The sequence below is a fragment of the Protopterus annectens genome, chromosome 8.part0 (assembly GCF_019279795.1).
Source record: "Protopterus annectens isolate FY-2018-M chromosome 8.part0, PAN1.0, whole genome shotgun sequence".
NCBI lineage: Eukaryota > Metazoa > Chordata > Ceratodontiformes > Protopteridae > Protopterus > Protopterus annectens.
The window spans coordinates 702,893,245-702,909,452 of NC_056741.1; the positions used below are offsets into that span (position 1 = coordinate 702,893,245).

The 16,208-nt window shown below is 46.7% G+C and overlaps 1 protein-coding gene across 1 annotated transcript in view; it reads right to left on the reverse strand.

Annotated features, from left to right (window-relative positions):
- KHDC4 (KH domain containing 4, pre-mRNA splicing factor) overlaps positions 1–16,208 on the reverse strand; it is a gene marked incomplete in the record, with an annotated part of 2,214,276 nt that overhangs the window by 750,496 nt on the left and 1,447,572 nt on the right.

Genomic DNA, 16,208 nt, shown 5'->3' on the forward strand with positions numbered 1-16,208 from the left:
TAGACCTTCTGGCTTCCAAAATGACATCCATCACAGATTTACTGAGAGGTGTTGTCTGAATAATTAAATGATCAGCCATGCTGCAAGGTTCAGAATTTGGAGCTGAGTGTGCAGAATTTGATTGTTCTGCTGAGACAGTAGATGAGATATTTAAGGCAAGTACCAAGGAGGGAGTTGAGACACAGTCCTTAGAATTGGGTACCAGTGCTAGCAAGGCCAGTCCGGAGCAATCAGGATCATTTCTGGTTTTTCCTGTCTGACCTTTAGTAAGACCTTAGAGAGAAGAGGGAGAAAGGCATAGACTAACAGGTTTTCCAACTGAAGGATAGGGCATCCACTTTCCATGCTTGTCTGTGATAAGTCCCTGTGCAGAATTTGTCCAGTTGATAATTTAGGGGAGAGGAAAATAGACCCATGTCTGGGCTCCCCCATTTCTGTGTTACCATGCTGAAGATTTGTGGATCCAGTTTCCACTTGTGCGGGTCCATAAGATTTCTGCTTAGGTTGTATGCCAGAGTATTTTGTTTTCCTGGCAGGAATTGAGCTTGAAGATGTACTTGGTAAGTCAAAGCTGTGTTCCACAATGCCACGGCTAGTCTGCAAAGGGGGTAGGAATGTGTACCCCCCTACTTGTTTATGTACCACATAACCGTGGTGTTGTCCATCTTTATCAGTAGTTGTCCTGGATGAAGTAAGTCCTTGAAGGCTGTCAGAGCATTCTTAACAGCTAGCATCTTTCTGGCTGATATGCATATGCATTTGTTTAGGGCTCCATATGCCCTGAATCCATCTCCCCACCAGGTGGGCCCCCCAAGCATAGTCTGATGAGTCTGTAGTTAGGGTTTGGGTGGCGGGGGCAGAGTGAATGAGTGTCACTTGTTTTGGTGACATGTCTCTGCCCACCACAGAAACTCCTGTTGCAGACAGGCAATGAGAGGAATCATTGTTTCCAGACTGTGACAATGTTGACTCCATAAACTTTTTAGGTACCACTGAAGTTTTCTCATATGCAGTCTTACATATGGAATTAGTTGAATGGAGGATGCCATGAACCCCAAAGCCTGCAGAATTTGTCTTGCAGATAACTGGGTTTTTGTTGCCATCTGTTTGAAGTATGTTGTCAGTTGCCTTTGTTTGTCTGGCGTAAGGTATGCCATCTGGGCAGTTGTATTCAAGCTTGCACCCAGGAATGTAATTATTTGAGAGGGAACCAGCTGGGATTTCTTTTTGTTTATTGTGTACCCTAGGCATGTTAGAAGCCTTTTTACAAACGCCAGATGTTGAAGAAGAATGTCCTTGTTCTCTGCTTGAATGAGACAGTCCAGGTAAGAATAAATTTGTATGCTTCTTTGTCTGCAAAATGCAATTACTGGTGCCAGGCACTTTGTAAAGACCCTGGGCGCAGTAGATAAGTCAAAGGGCAGTGCAGAGAATTGGTAATGCAAAAAACCTGCCTTGAAGTGGAGGTATCTTCTGCATGATTCCCTTATTGGGATATGCAGGTATGCCTCTTAAGTCTAGAGTCACTAACCAAGCGTTCCTTCCCAGCATAGGCAGCAGCTGTTATAAAGTCAGCATTTTGAATTTTGGAATGTCCAGGAACGTGTTCAAAATCGATATGTCCAGTATTGGACACCAGGCATGGTCTTTTCTGGGTACCAGGAAAAGTCTTGAATAAAAACCTTGTCTGTTTTCCTGTTCTTTTACTGGTTGAATAGCCCCCATATCCATGAGGGACATAACTTGTTTCTGAGCCTCTGCCCATTGATGTTGTGGCAGATCTGGCCAACCGTTTGGAATTGGCAAAGTATGGAAATTAAATCTGTACCCCTGGGATACTATGTTTAATACCAACTTGTCCTGGGTAATTAACTGCCAATTTTGAGCATGAAGGGCTAATCCCCCCCCCCAAGGGGGCTGCCAAAAGATAAGTGCTTGGTGAAGGTAGAGGGAAGTCATTGAAACTGCTTACTGTAGGGTTGTGCTTAGTTTCCTCCAGACTTGGAGGTGGAGGCACCCCATTGCTTTGACCTGTAACAACCCTGTGACTGGTATCTAGAGCCTTTTGTGTGCCTTGATTTGCCTTGAGAGGTTCTGTTGAATACAGGAAAGGACCAATTTTTAGTAGGCCAGTGCCTACTGAACCAGGGTGGCTGCACTTGTAAGAAATCTTTTGCAGTTTGCATAGATTTAGCTTTGTCTTCCATTTTCTTTAAAACCTCTTCTGCCTTATTACCAAACAGAGTATCATGCTGTAAAGGGGCATCCAACAATTTAGCTTCAACATGATCAGGCAGATTTTGCTCCTTGAGCCAGGCATGCTTTCTAATCACAGATGCAGTAACTGCGGCCCTGCAAGAGGCCTCCAAGCAAACAAAACCACATTGGAAAGTATGCTTTCCAACCTGTTCTGCTGCATGCAATAATTCCTGTAATTCTTTATTTTCCACACAATCAGAAATCAACATCATTTTCTGTTTCAATAAGCCCATAACATGCTGTTGATATTTAAGCAAATGAAACTAGCAGTTTAAGGCCCTAATCGCCAAGGTTACAGACGTATAAACCTTCTTTCCCCATCAATCCAGCGCCCTGGACTCAGAGGAGGTAGGATTTTTGGCTGTAGAGGCCTTTACTCCTTTGGGACCCTGTGAGATAGTCTCAGGATCAGCAGCAGGATTTTTGAATAGAAACTTGAGGGAGTCAGGAACCCTGTAATATCTGTCTGGCTTACTAGGAGCCAGAGGTAGGGAATCAGGAGCCATGCTTGATTCAGAAAACACATCAACAATGTCTAATACAGGAGGTATTGCCAAAGGCCTATGCTGAGGAAGGAGGAAATCCCTAAGCCTCTTTTTTGATTCAGAGTAATCTTGACTCTCCCAATGAAAATGTTCCCTTAAAGTATGCAAGGTTTCTCCAAAAGAATAATCCTCAGGAGGACATACAGATGGGATGGATTCTTCTGCATCTGAATCCTCATAGGGTGCAATAGAAAATTCCTGATCAGAATAGGAATCAGATGAAATGGAAACCTGATCTGAAGATTCATAATCAGTGTCTTGCATAGGCCTCTTAGCAGGGGGGGTTGGGAACCCCTGATCAAGGTAATTAAGTCCTCAGCCATTTTGATCATCTGTTTTTTAGGCATAGAGGCCTGAGCACGTGGCTCATGCATCGGTTTTTTAGACATAGAAGAGGTTTTTGATCTTGTTTTTGAAGTTGGCGTCTGTTTTATATAAAAATGTTGAGGCCTGAAAACACCCTCAGAAGCCGGTGCCTGCTCAGCAGCTCCGGACCCATCCAAGGGAGAGACATCCGTGGGTTCAATACTCTGAGAATCTCGCGGCATACCGGACTCCGCATGCGTCTCGGTAGAGGCCTGCAACTCAAAATTAGCAGGTATCAGGGGCTGCGAAAGTGCCTCACTGAATATCGGCGGACCAGCGACTGGCTTAGGAGAAGTTTTGTCGTCTGTTTTGGACCTCGACGGTCTGTCTCTCTTTCTTTGTGAACTCCGGTACTCGGAATGCTAACAGATGACATTTCAGGGTAATTAAATCTGGATCCAAAATATTTTGAAACAAATATATACCGATGCTTAATAGTGCGTTAGTTAAATCTAGCACAAAACAGACAGCGAGGCACGTTAGGATCTGGACCTAGGCAAGGAATACAGTACAAATGAAAATCCTTGAGGTATTTGCTTCCCACAAGTAATGCAATTAACTTTTACTTACATCGGTAAGGAGCAAGAAAAAGTTTCCCCAATGGGGTACTTGGCTTTAGTTGAAGACTTCGGTTCTGAAACTCGAATGCGAAAATTTCAGGAGTTAGCCGACCGGCACTTGCGAACTGCTTTTGCTTCAGGCACCACGCGGCAAGAAAGACTGAATAAAATGGCATCGGCTGCATGTTTTATAACCCTGACGACCTGCCGTCATGGAAGAGGAGACAGCAACCAACGCAGGACCCAAGACTTTGTTATTCAGGCCGACTGAGGGCAACCTGCCAGCAGATTACCCAAATGTAATAACTGCAACAGTGAAACACGAAAAACATCCCTGTAATATCTATCAGGCTTTCTGGGAGCAGGAGGTAAAGAGACAGGGGCCAAGCTAGAATCAGAAAAGGCATCATCAACAATGTCTAGTACAGGAGAAGCTAAAGGCATGTGCTGAGGCAGGAGTAAGAAATCCCTAAGCCTCTTTTTAGAATCAGAGTAATCCTGGCTTTCCCAGCGAAAATGCTCCCTAAGAGTATGCAGAGTTTCACCAGAGAGAAATCCTCTGGGGGGAAGCAGACGGTATAGAGTCCTCTGCATCAGAATCCTCATAAGTAGAAAAGGGTAAATCCTGGTTCTCAGAGGAAACAGACATTTCAGAATCCTGGTCAGAAGTATCATAAGCAAATTCAGTCCTAGGTCTCCTACAGGGGGAAGGTTTGCTTCCCCTGATTAAAGTAATAAGGTCTTCAGCTATTCTTATCTGTTTTTTAGGCATAGAGGCCTGACCATGTGGTCTGGACGTCAGTTTTCTACGCATACTTTGAGTTTTAGGCCTTGAAGAAGATGGCGTCATGCATGTCAGTAGGCCTGAATACACCCTCAGAAGCCAGTGCCTGCACAGCGGCTCCGGACCCATCCAAGGTAGAGACATCCGCAGGTTCTACAGTTGAAGCATCTCGTGGCATACCAGACTCCGAATGGGTCTCAGTATAGGTCTGCGAATCTGATGTAGCAGGTATCAGGGCTGCAAAAGCACCTCACTGCATACCAGCGAACTGGCGACTGACTTAGGAGAAGCATCGTCGGCAGCTTTGGACTTAGGTGGCCTGCCTCTGTCTATCTTTGCGTTTTTTCGGAATGTCAGTAGTCGGATGGCTTACCGAAGACATATCTGGATAACTGAACAGAGTACCAAAATATTTAGAAGTGTAAATATACAGACGACTAATAGTTCGTTGCTTAAAAAAGGCACAAAACCGTCAGCGAGGTACGTCGTGGTCAGGACCTAGGCAAGGAATACAGTATGAATGAAAATCTTTGTGAGGTATTTGCTTTCCATAAGAAATACAATTACTGACTTTTACTGACATTAGTTTACAGCAAGAAAATGCTTCCCCAACGGGGTACTTAGCTTTAGTTAAAGACCTTGGTTCTGAAACTTAAAAACGAAAATTTGCGAACTGCTTCTGCTTCGGGCACCGCACAGCAAGAAAAACTAACGTAATGGCGTCGGCTGCATGCTGTATACCCCCGACTACCTGACGTCACTGAAAATGAGACAGCAACCGACGCAAGACCCAAGACTTTGATAATCAGGCCGACTGAGGGCTTCTACAAGCAGATAACCCAAATGTGATGACTGCAACAGTGAAACATGAAGAACATCGGCCTGCAGCTTTCCCTTATTGGGATGTGCAGATAAGCTTCTCTGAAATTCAAAGTCACCAGTCAGGAATCCTTGGCCAGCATTGGCAGCAACTGCTGAAGAGTGAGCATTCTGAACTTGGGAATCAACAGAAAAGTGTTTAGAATGGACAAATCCAGAATAGGGCGCCAGGTGCCCCCTTTTTTGTGAACCAGGAAAAGTGTTGAGTAGAAAACCTGGTATGTCTGTAGTGCAGGAACTGGCTCTATTGCTCACAGGTTTAGTAAAGAAGAAACTTGTTTTTCTGCTTTTGCCCTTTGAAGAGGAGGGGGGGTATTGGATTATCCTTGGTGAACCAGGAAGGTGTGAAAGGAAAGTTGTAGCCTTGGGATAGTATTTTGGCACCCATTTGTCGTCTGTGATGGTGTACCAGACCATCTGCAAAAATGGCTAACCTTCCCCCAAAAGGAAACCCTGGAGCCGCAGAGGAAGGGCGGAGTCATTGGGAATGCTTGCTTTGGGAAGTTTGCTTAGAATTCCCTGATTTTGAAGAGGAAGACTGCCAGTGCTTAGCCTTTTGAGAAGTGTAAGTCTGTCCCCTAGGAGACATGTAAAGTACAGTTGTGTACACTTACATAAATGTAGATGTTCAAGTATATTAACTGTTGCAGTCATTACATTTGGGTTATCTGCCTGCAGGTAGCACTCATACGGCCTGAATACCAGAGTCTTGGATTCCTGCGTCGGATGCTGTCTCCTCTTCCATGACGTCAGGGGTATAAAACATGCAGCAGACGCCATTACATCAGTTTTTCTTGCCCCAGATGTCAGGTGCCCCCATAATGGGAGGCAATTACATGTTATGTTACACCTCCCACAAAAAGCAAATACACCAGAAAGCTCAAATATTCCAAACAAGAAAGAAAAGGTAGAGCCAAGAGAAGTCAGGGGGCTGGAGGGAAGGTAACCAGGACTGCAACAGTGAATACATTCTGACATCTACATGTATGGTAAGTGTACACAACTGTACTATGTTCTTCGTATTTCACTGTTGCAGTCATTACATTTGGGTAGATTCCCAAAGCTAAGGAAGGGAGGAGGAAGTCAGAGAGCATTAGTTACAGCTATTAAGCTCTGCAAAACTGCAGTGGCGAAACCAGCTCTGGATTTAGAAAAAATAGGCATGTGGTAATGCTTGGTGAAGGTATGTACAGAGCTCCAGGTAGCAGCTTCTAGGATGTCCCTGGTAGGAACTCCTCCGAGAAAGGCTGTAGAGGTAGATGCAGCCCTGGTGGAATGTGATAAAAGAAATGAATGCAATGGGCTATCCATTTAGAAATGGTTTGCTTTGAAATGGCCTTCCCCTCTGCCCCTGCAGCAAAGCCAACTAGCAGCTGTTCAGATTTTCTGAGAGGCTTAGTCCCTTGTCCAAATAAAATCGAAGTTGCCTGTGCACGTCCAGAGTGCAGTATTCTCTCTCCTTTGTTTTGTGGATTCGGGAAAAAAGTGGGCAAATTAATAGACTGATTAAGGGCCACACTAGACACCACCTTGGGCATAAAGAAAGGATTGGTCCTGAGGGAAACCCTGTCTGCATGGAAGATAATGAAGGGCTCCATTGCCATGAAGGAATGTATTTCAGACACTGTTCTTGCTGAAATGATTGCTAGAAGGAAGGCTGTTTTCCAAGAAAGGAATTTCACCTCTGCAGTAGCAGCTGGTTCAAATGGAGGGAGAGTGAGCTTTTCCAATACAAAGTTAAGGTGTCCTAGACAGGAGTGGGGGCTCACCTGGGGGGGGGGTCTTAAATTTTTAGCCCCTCTCAGGAATTGCTTTAACAGGGGGTGAGAGAAGAGGGGTGGTTCAGTATTATAATGTGCTGAGATGGCAGAGGCATAAATTTTAATTGACGAGAAGGATAGGACCCTGTGGAGCATTTCTGTTAAGTACTGAAGGATATGAGGTAAGCTGGGCACCATAGTGCCCATACCCTGAGTCTGGCTCCAGGAACAGTATCTTTTCCACTTTCCAGCATAGGATTTTCTAGTAGAAGGTCTCCTTGCTTCCAGAATGACATCTAGCACCTGCTTACTGAGAGATGCTCTTGGAGAGCTCAAGGAATTAGCCAGGCTGCAAGGTTCAGGGTTTGAAGCTGAGGTTTCAGGATCTGGCCTGCCTGCTGGGATAGCAGGGATGGTGTCTGAGGTAGGTGCCATGGATCCAGCAGTATCATACTGTGCAAGAGGGGGTAACAGTGCTGGCGAGGCCAGTCTGGCGCAATTAGTATTGTCCTTTGTTTGTCCTGTTTGATCTTTAGCAGAACCTTCAAGAGGAGAGGCAGAGGGGGAAGGCATAAACTGAGAGGCTTTCCCAGGTAAAGGACAGGGCATCCACTTTCCAAGCTTGACTGTGGGGAGTCCTTGTGCAGAATAAAGAAGTTATGTACTCACCATAACGTTCCATCTGAGTAGGTAACTTCATTTGTCAGCAACCTGTGGGTATCGGATCCGAGCCGGCAGCTTTATTCAGCTAAGATCCGAGCTCCAAGCTCCTCCCCCTTACCCATAACCCCCCGCCATCCTTCTCTTTCCTCAGATCGAGTTTGCTTAGCATTATAAAATACTATAACCAAAGGATCAACTAAACATCCAAACCTGATGTCATCTGATACAGGGAGCACAAAGTTCCTAAAAAGGATGAACTACAGGTTAGGGGGGCGGAGGAGGGGTTGGTTGCTGACAAATGAAGTTACCTACTCAGATGGAACGTTATGGTGAGTACATAACTTCTTTATCTGAAGAAGTTAACTTCATTTGTTCATCAACCTGTGGGACAGAGTCCCCAGCTACCAAAAATCTTGGGAGGTCCTCATGGAAGAATATTCCGGAGCACTGCAGAGCCAAGGGACGCCCCCCCCCCCTCTGGAAATTATATCCAGCTTGTAATGGGTAATAAAGGTATGGGATGAAGCCCAAGTGGCTGCTGAACAAATGTAATCCAAGGACACCCTGGACCAAAAGGCAGCAGAAGTGGAAATCGATAGAGTAGAATGGGCGTGAACTCAGACAGGTTCTAGTTGGCCAGAAGTCTTATATGCAAGAAGTATACATTGTGAAATCCATCTGGACAATGTAGCTTTTGACACAGGTTTACCCAAAAAGGGTTTAGCAAAGGATACAAGGAGTTGCTCAGATTTCCTATGATCAGCAGTCCTGTGTAAATAGAACCTCAATTGCCTGTGCACATCCACAGAATGTAATTTGTATTCACCTTTGTTTTGGTAATTTGGGAAAAAAAACAGTAAATTGATAGATTGATTAATGTTGGACTCAGAGGCGACTTTAGGTAAGAAAGAGGGATTGGTCCTGAGAGAAACTATCTTTATGGAAGACCAGATATGGAGGTTTGGCACAAAGGGCTTGAAGTTCCGAAACCCTTCCAGCCGAAGAGATGGCAATGAGAAAGGCCGTTTTCCAAGATAAGTATTTAAGATCCACCGAAGCTGCAGGTTCAAAGGGGGGGGGGGGGCAGTAAGAGCCTGAAGAACAAGGGTTAAATCCCACGGAGGAACTGCATCCTTAACAGGAGGCCTTAACAGGAAAGTACCTTTTACGAAAGTTTTGTAGATCTTGGAAGAAGCTAATGAACTGAGATCACTTCCCACATGAAAGTGTGAAATTGCTGCTAATTGGACTGACGGTAGAGGAGCTGGCACCTTGATCAAATAAGTATGACAAAAACTCTAATACAGCTGGTATCGGGGCTGTAAAGGGATCCACATGTCTATGTTCCGCCCAGATCGAAAAACGTTTCCATTTGCTCATAGACCTTTCTAGTAGAAGGTTTATGAGCGGCTACTAAAATAGCTTTAATGGAGGAGATACCGGGAGTCCTATCTATGATTGGAACTGGATCAACCAAGCTGTGAGCTTGAGATTGTCCACGTTTGGAGTTGTCAACTCCAGGGGGTGAGAAATCAGATCCGGAGTGGGATCCAAAATCCATGGAGGATTGACCAGATGAGACCATAGGCAAGGGAACCACGTTTGACGAGGCCAGAATGGGGCTATGAGGATCACTCGGCTCCCCAACCGACGAGCTTTCTGCAAGAATTTTACCATGAGGGGGAGAGGTGGATAAGCATAAAGTAGACCGGATGGCCAAACAGACTAGAGCGTCTCTGTGGGATTCCCCTGGTGGGGGAAGTAGAGCGAAGTACTCGCTGCATTTTGCGTTCGAAGGCGACGCGAATAGATCGCAGCAAGGTTGACCCCACTTGAGGAAGATCTGCTTCGCTACTCTTGGGTTCAGAGACCACTCGTAAGGTGAGAGGATGGTTCGACTCAGCCTGTCTGCCAGAATGTTGGACCGACCCGGAATGTGCGTTGCTATGAGAAAGCAGTTAGTGGCGATCGCCCATTCCCAAACTCTCATGGCCTCTCCACACAGCGGATAGGATCTGGTTCCCCCCTGTTTGTTGATATACCAGACTACTGACAAGTTGTCTGACTGAATCGCAATTGTCCCTAAGGGAAGAAGGGCCTGGAGTGCTTGCAATGCTAAAAGCACCGCCCTCATCTCTAGGACACTGATGTGCAACAAGGTCTCCGACTGTGTCCACGTGCCTTGGAAGGTTCTGCCCATGCAGTGCCCCCCACACCCGAGGCGAGAACTATCCGTGGTCACTGTGGCTTGGGGTGGGGTCATAGAGAAGGGGCGCCCTTCCCGGAGATCCGAGGATTGGATACACCAGAGTAGGGACTTCCTGCAAACCTTGCTGAGGGGGATAGCTGTACTTAGAGGATGTTGCAGGATGGACCATTGGACCTGCAAGTTCCACTGCAGGACCCTCATGTTTAGACGAGCTAGTGGTGACAGACTGATGGCAGCCGGCATGGAACCTAGCACCCTCAGGACCAATTACGCTGGGGGAGCCGGGGATTGTAAGAGGGCCATCACGTGAAATGTCAAAGCTCGAAGCCTGTCCGGAGTTAGGAAGGCCCTCAACAGGTTTGCATCCAGCCTGGACCCTATGAAATCTAAGGTCTGAGTTGGTTGAAGGGAGGATTTCTTGAGATTGATTGAAATTCTCAGATGAGAGGCCAAGTGAAGGAAGTAATTCCTGGCTGAACAGAGTAGATGCCTGGTGGGGGCGGTCAGGAGCCAGTCTAGGTACGGAAAGACCTGTATTCCCTGAAGCCTCAGGTGGGCCGCTACAACTGCCATTACTTTGGTGAACACCCTGGGGGGCTGTGGTGAGACCAAAGGGAAGGGACCCTGAACTGATAGTGGCTGGCTCCCAGCCAGAAGCTGAGAAACCTTCTGGATCGTCTGTCCATCAAAATGTGGCAGTACGCATCCTTGAGGTCTATAGAGCACATCCAGTCGTTCTCCTGCAGGAGTGGGAGAATGGATTAAATGGTGACCATCCGGAACTTTTCTTTGGCAACCGACAGGTTCAGAGTGGACAGGTCAAGGATTGGTCTTAAGTCCCCCGTCTTTTTTGGCCCCAAAAAGAACCTGGAGTAGAAGCCTGATCCGGACTGATCTTGGGGGATGGGCTGGATAGCTCTTTTTCGAGCAGCTGCTTTACTTCAGTGGCTGCTGCCTCCCTTTGACTGGGTGGGACATTGGGGAGGCTCTGGGGTCTGAGAGGGAGATTCAGAAAGGGGATAGTGTAACCTCTGGATATGATTCGAAGCACCCAGCGATCTGTTATAATGGACTCCCAAACTGCTAGGTGCCTCGAGAAACACCCGACTCCCTCCAGAGTGGAGCAGTTGGGTAACCCCTCAGGGCTGCTGCGCGGGCAGATCCGGAAAGGGTTCTCTCGACCCGAAATTCTTCAGTCCCCCTCTGGGCCGGTGTCCACCCTGTCCTCCTCTGCCTCTGAAGGACGAGGGGTCCGGAGCGAAACGGGACTGTTGAGATTTTCGGAACCACATCATCTTTTGTCCCCTTTGGTTCCTGGAGAAGGACCTCTGGGGAGCCGAGAAGCGGATCCCGACGGCAGACGTCTTCCCGTCTTTCTTGCTCTGGACCAGCGTGTCGCGGACGGTCTTGCCAAACAGCGAAGAGCCGTCAAAAGGGGCATTTGCAAAGGACGCCTTGAAGGGTTCCGCAAAGTCTCAGAGACGGAGCCAAGCATACCGCCATAAGACAATGCCCACTCCGCTAGCTCTAGCGGCTCTTTCCGTGGCATGGGATAGAAGTGTTCGAAATGGACTTGAGTGGCCATTCGGGCTGAGAATGTTTTCTTATCCTCGGCCGACATGGAGTCTGGGGGCGACTCTGCGTATTCTTTGATGAGATCCCGCTGGAGTCGTATCACATGTACCATGTAGTTCAGTGACCTTACTGAGAAGGTGGCTGAAGCAAACATCCGCTTCCCTATGCGGTCCATCGTCCAAGACTCCTTGTCGGGAGGGTGGACCGAGGAACTCTCCTGGGCTAGTTCCTTCTTGGTGGCAGCCGCCACCAACATGGCATCTACTGGAGCACCCTTGCTCCAAACCGTCCTATCTGTGGGTGGACTGAGAATTTTGGCTGGTCTCTTTGGTATGGACTCCACAGTGTCCGGTTCCTTCCATGCCCTGGTAGTGATCAGATCTACCAGGGGATCGGCGGGAGGACACACCCAAGAGGTAGATGGGCCTGCATCAAACGCCTCCAGAAACACAGTCTCATCGGAGGAAGGCTTTTGGGCTGACCACCCTCCTCTAATACGAAGCATTTCCATAATGTCTCCGGAAGAGACGTCCTCGGGGGGTGACCTTGGGGAACCTTCCCCTTCCTCTAAGTCTGTGTCCTCTGTCAGGGACTCGGGTGAGTCCAAGTGCCTCCTCTTGCACTTACGTTTGTGAGGAACCTCCTCAGGGGGGCTGTCCAAGGATGCCTCACCAACCACATCCTGTTCCTCTAAGGGAACTATCTGGGACATAGGCGCAGGCTGTTCCTGGGGCCGGGTGATGAAACGTAGGCCCGTCTGAGGGGGAGTGATGGGTGGAACTGCAGCAGGAGCCTGGGGCCTCAAGTCCCTCGACAAGACCCTTTCCACAACATCGAACGCCGAAGGAGAAAGTACAGTTTTGTACCTACCATAAATGTAGATGTTCCGAGTGTTCACCCTGCTGCAGTCATCACACTTGGGTTATCCTGCCATCAGGCGGTCCCGCAGTCAGCCCAAATTCCAAAGTCTTAGTCCAGTGTCGGTTGCTATCGCTTCTTCCCTGACGTCAGTGCGTCAGGGGTATACAAGAGGCATCCGATGCCATTTTCTTCAGTTTTTCTTGCCCCAGATGTCAGGTGCCCCCAAAAGGTAGGCAAAAGATATATAGATATAGATATATATATATATACATATATATATATATATATACATATATATATATATATATATATATATATATATATATATATATACACACATACAAATGGCTATATAAAAATAAAACAAAACCCTTAGGTACAAGCAAATACACCACAGAGGTAGTATAGGATAAAGTGGTAGAGATAAGTTCAGCTAGTTCAGAGGGGATGGAGGGAGGGTAACCTGGACTGCAGCAGGGTGAACACTCGAACATCTACATTTATGGTAGGTACAAAACTGTACTATGTTCATCGTGTTACCCTGCTGCAGTCATCACACTTGGGTTGAATCCCAAAGCTAAGGAGGGGAGGTGGAGTCAAACAGGGTTAGAAGAGGCTAGTAGGCCCTGCAAAACTGCAGTGGCAAAACCAACTCTAGTCAGAGTAAAGAGGTAAGTGATGGTGTTTGGTGAAGGTGTGCACTGAACTCCAAGTAGCAGCTTCCAGAATATCCTTGGTTGGCACTCCCCCGAGAAAGGCTGCTGATGTAGCTGTAGCCCTGGTGGAGTGGGACCTAATGTTAGCAGGTACTGGTTTCCCATGATGTGTGTAGCAGAAATGTATGCAATGTCCTATCCATTTAGAAATGGTATGTTTTGAGATAGCTTTTCCTTGTGATCCTGTAGCATAGGCTACAAAGAGCTGGTCAGTTTTTCTGAAAGCCTTAGGTTTTATCCAAGTAGTAACATAATTGCCTGTGAATGTCCAAAGAGTGCAGGAGTCTTTCTTCTTTATTCTGGGGATTTGGGAAGAAGGTGGGCAAGTGAATGGTCTGGTTTAGGGCCACACTGGATACCACCTTTGGCATAAAGGAAGGATTAGTCCGTAGAGAAACTCTGTCTTGATGAAAAATGAGGAAAGGTTCCACTGCCATTAGTACCTGCAGCTCAGACTCTTCTAGCTGAGGTTATTGCTAGTAGTAGGGCAGTTTTCCATGAAAGAAATTTTAAATCAGTTGAAAAAGCTGGTTCAATGGGCGGCAGTGTAAGCTTTTCCAGGACAAAGTTGAGATCCCAAGTAGGTGTTGGAGCTCTCCTTGGCGGTCTTAAGTTCTTAGCCCCTCTGAGGTACTGTCTTAGGAGTGGATGTAAAAATAGAGGAGGATCTGTGCTGTAATGAGCTGAAATGGCTGAGGCGTGGATCTTAACAGATGAAAAGGAAAGTCCTTTGTGTAACATCTCAGTTAAATATTGTAGAATCTGAGGAATGTTCGGCTACAGGGGACTTAGGCCTTTAGCCTGGTTCCAGGAGCAAAATCTTTTTCATTTGTCTGAATAGGTTTTCCTGGTGCTGGGCCTCCTGGCCTCCAGAATGACATCCATAACAGCTTTGGATAAAGGTGTTGGTTGGTTGTTTAGGTAATTTGCCATGCAGCCAGGTTTAAAGTCGTGAACTGGCTGTGTAGAATCAGATTGTCTCGCTGGGTGAGCAGGTGTGGAATTTGTGGCAAAATCCATGGTGGGCCCTGGGCCATGGTCCTTAAAATTGGATACCAATGTTGGTGTGGCCAATCTGGTTCAACGAGAATCATTTGTGGCCACTAATCTGACTTTCAGCAGTACCTTTGCTAGAAGAGGCAGCGGAGGGAAGGCATACACTGTCAATGTTTTCCAACTGAATGAGAGCGCGTCCACTTTCCAAGCTAGTGGATGGAATGTCCTTGTGCAAAATTTTGGAAGTTGGTGGTTGTGGGGGCTTGCAAACAGATCTATGTCTGGGCGTTCCCATTTTTGAGCTATCATTGCAAATACTTGTGGATCTAGTTTCCATTCGTGTGGATCCATGATGTTTCTGCTTAGGTCGTCTGCCAATGTGTTTTTCTTTCTTGGCAGGAATTGTGCTTGTAATTGAACCTGGTAAGACAGTGCAGTGTTCCACAAGGTAATTGCTAGCCTGCATAGAGGGTAGGAATGTGTGCCCCCTTGCTTATGTACCACATAACTGTGGTGTTGTCTGTCCTTAGTAGTTGTCCTGGGTGTAGAAGGTCCTTGAAAGCTGTTAGGGCATTCTGTACTGCTAGCATTTCTTTTTGATTGATATGCAGGTGTCTCTGATCTGTAGTCCATTTGCCCTGAATGCACTGTCCTGCCATGTGTGCTCCCCAGGCATAGTCCGATGCATCTGTTGTCATAGTTTGCCTGGCTGTGGGTAAGGTGAAAGGCTGACCCTTGTTGAGGTGACATGCCTGTGCCCACCATAGAAACTCCTGTTGAAGGCATGGAATGAGTGGAATCACTGTTTCCAAGCTGTGGCTGTGCCGAGTCCATATACTTTTCAGGTACCATTGTAATTTCCTCATATGCAGTTTTGCAAATGGTATTAGTAGAATGCAAGATGCCATGAATTTCAAGGCCTGCAGAATTTTTCTTGCAGGGAGTTGGGTCTTTGTTGCAATTATTCTGAAATATTGAAACAGTTGTCATTGTTTGTCTGGCGTGAGATAAGCCATCTGGGCAGTTGTATTCAAGCTGGCACCCAGGAATGTTATGTTTTGTGAGGGCACTAGTTTTGATTTCTTTTCGTTTACTATGTACCCTAGGCAACTTAGAAGGTGTTTGACAAATGCCAGATGCTGTAGAAGAATGTCCTTGCTTTCTGCTTGAATAAGACAGTTGTCCAGGTATGGGTATATTTGAATTCCTCTTTGTCTGCAGTATGCAATTACTGGTGCCAGGCATTTTGTGAAGACCCTGGGCACAGTAGATAAGCCAAAGGGCAGCGCAGAGAATTGATAATGCGCTGAACCTGCAATGAAGCGGAGGTATCTTCTGCAATTTTGTCTGATGGGGACATGCAGGTATGCCTCGAGGTCCAAAGTGACTAGCCAAGCATTCTTGCCCAGCATGGGAAAAAGCTGCTGTAGTGATAGCATCTTGAATTTTGGTACTTGCAGACAGGTGTTCAGAATTGAAAGATCCAGAATGGGTCTCCATGCTTTGTCCTTTCTTGGAACTAGGAACAGTCTTGAGTAAAATCCTTGTCCCTGCTCCTGTGTAGGTACCTGTTGAATGGCTCTCATGTTCATGAGGGCTGTAATTTGTTTTTGTGCCTCTGCCCATTGATTTGGTGGCAGGTTTGGCATTCCTTTGATCCTTGGTAAGGTATGAAAGTGGAATCTGTATCCTGGAGAGAATGTTTAGGACCCATTTGTCTTTTGTGATGTGCCAGTTGTCTGCAAAAAAGGTTAGTTTTCCTCCCAAGGGTGTTGCCAGGAGAGATTTGCTTGGCAGTTTGAGGATAGAGTCATTGTGTCTGCCTTCTGCTAGCTGGGGACTGTTTCTCCTCCTTTCTGGGTAGCAGAACTCATTGGCGAGGTTTATAAGGGCCCTGTGACTGACCTCTGCCCCTTGGACGTCTGTATTTGCCCCTCTGTGATCTGTCTGAAGCTGGAAAGGACCAATTTCTGCTGAAGCGAGGGGGTTGTACCTGCAAGAAATCCTTGACCATTTGCATAGATTTAGCCTCATC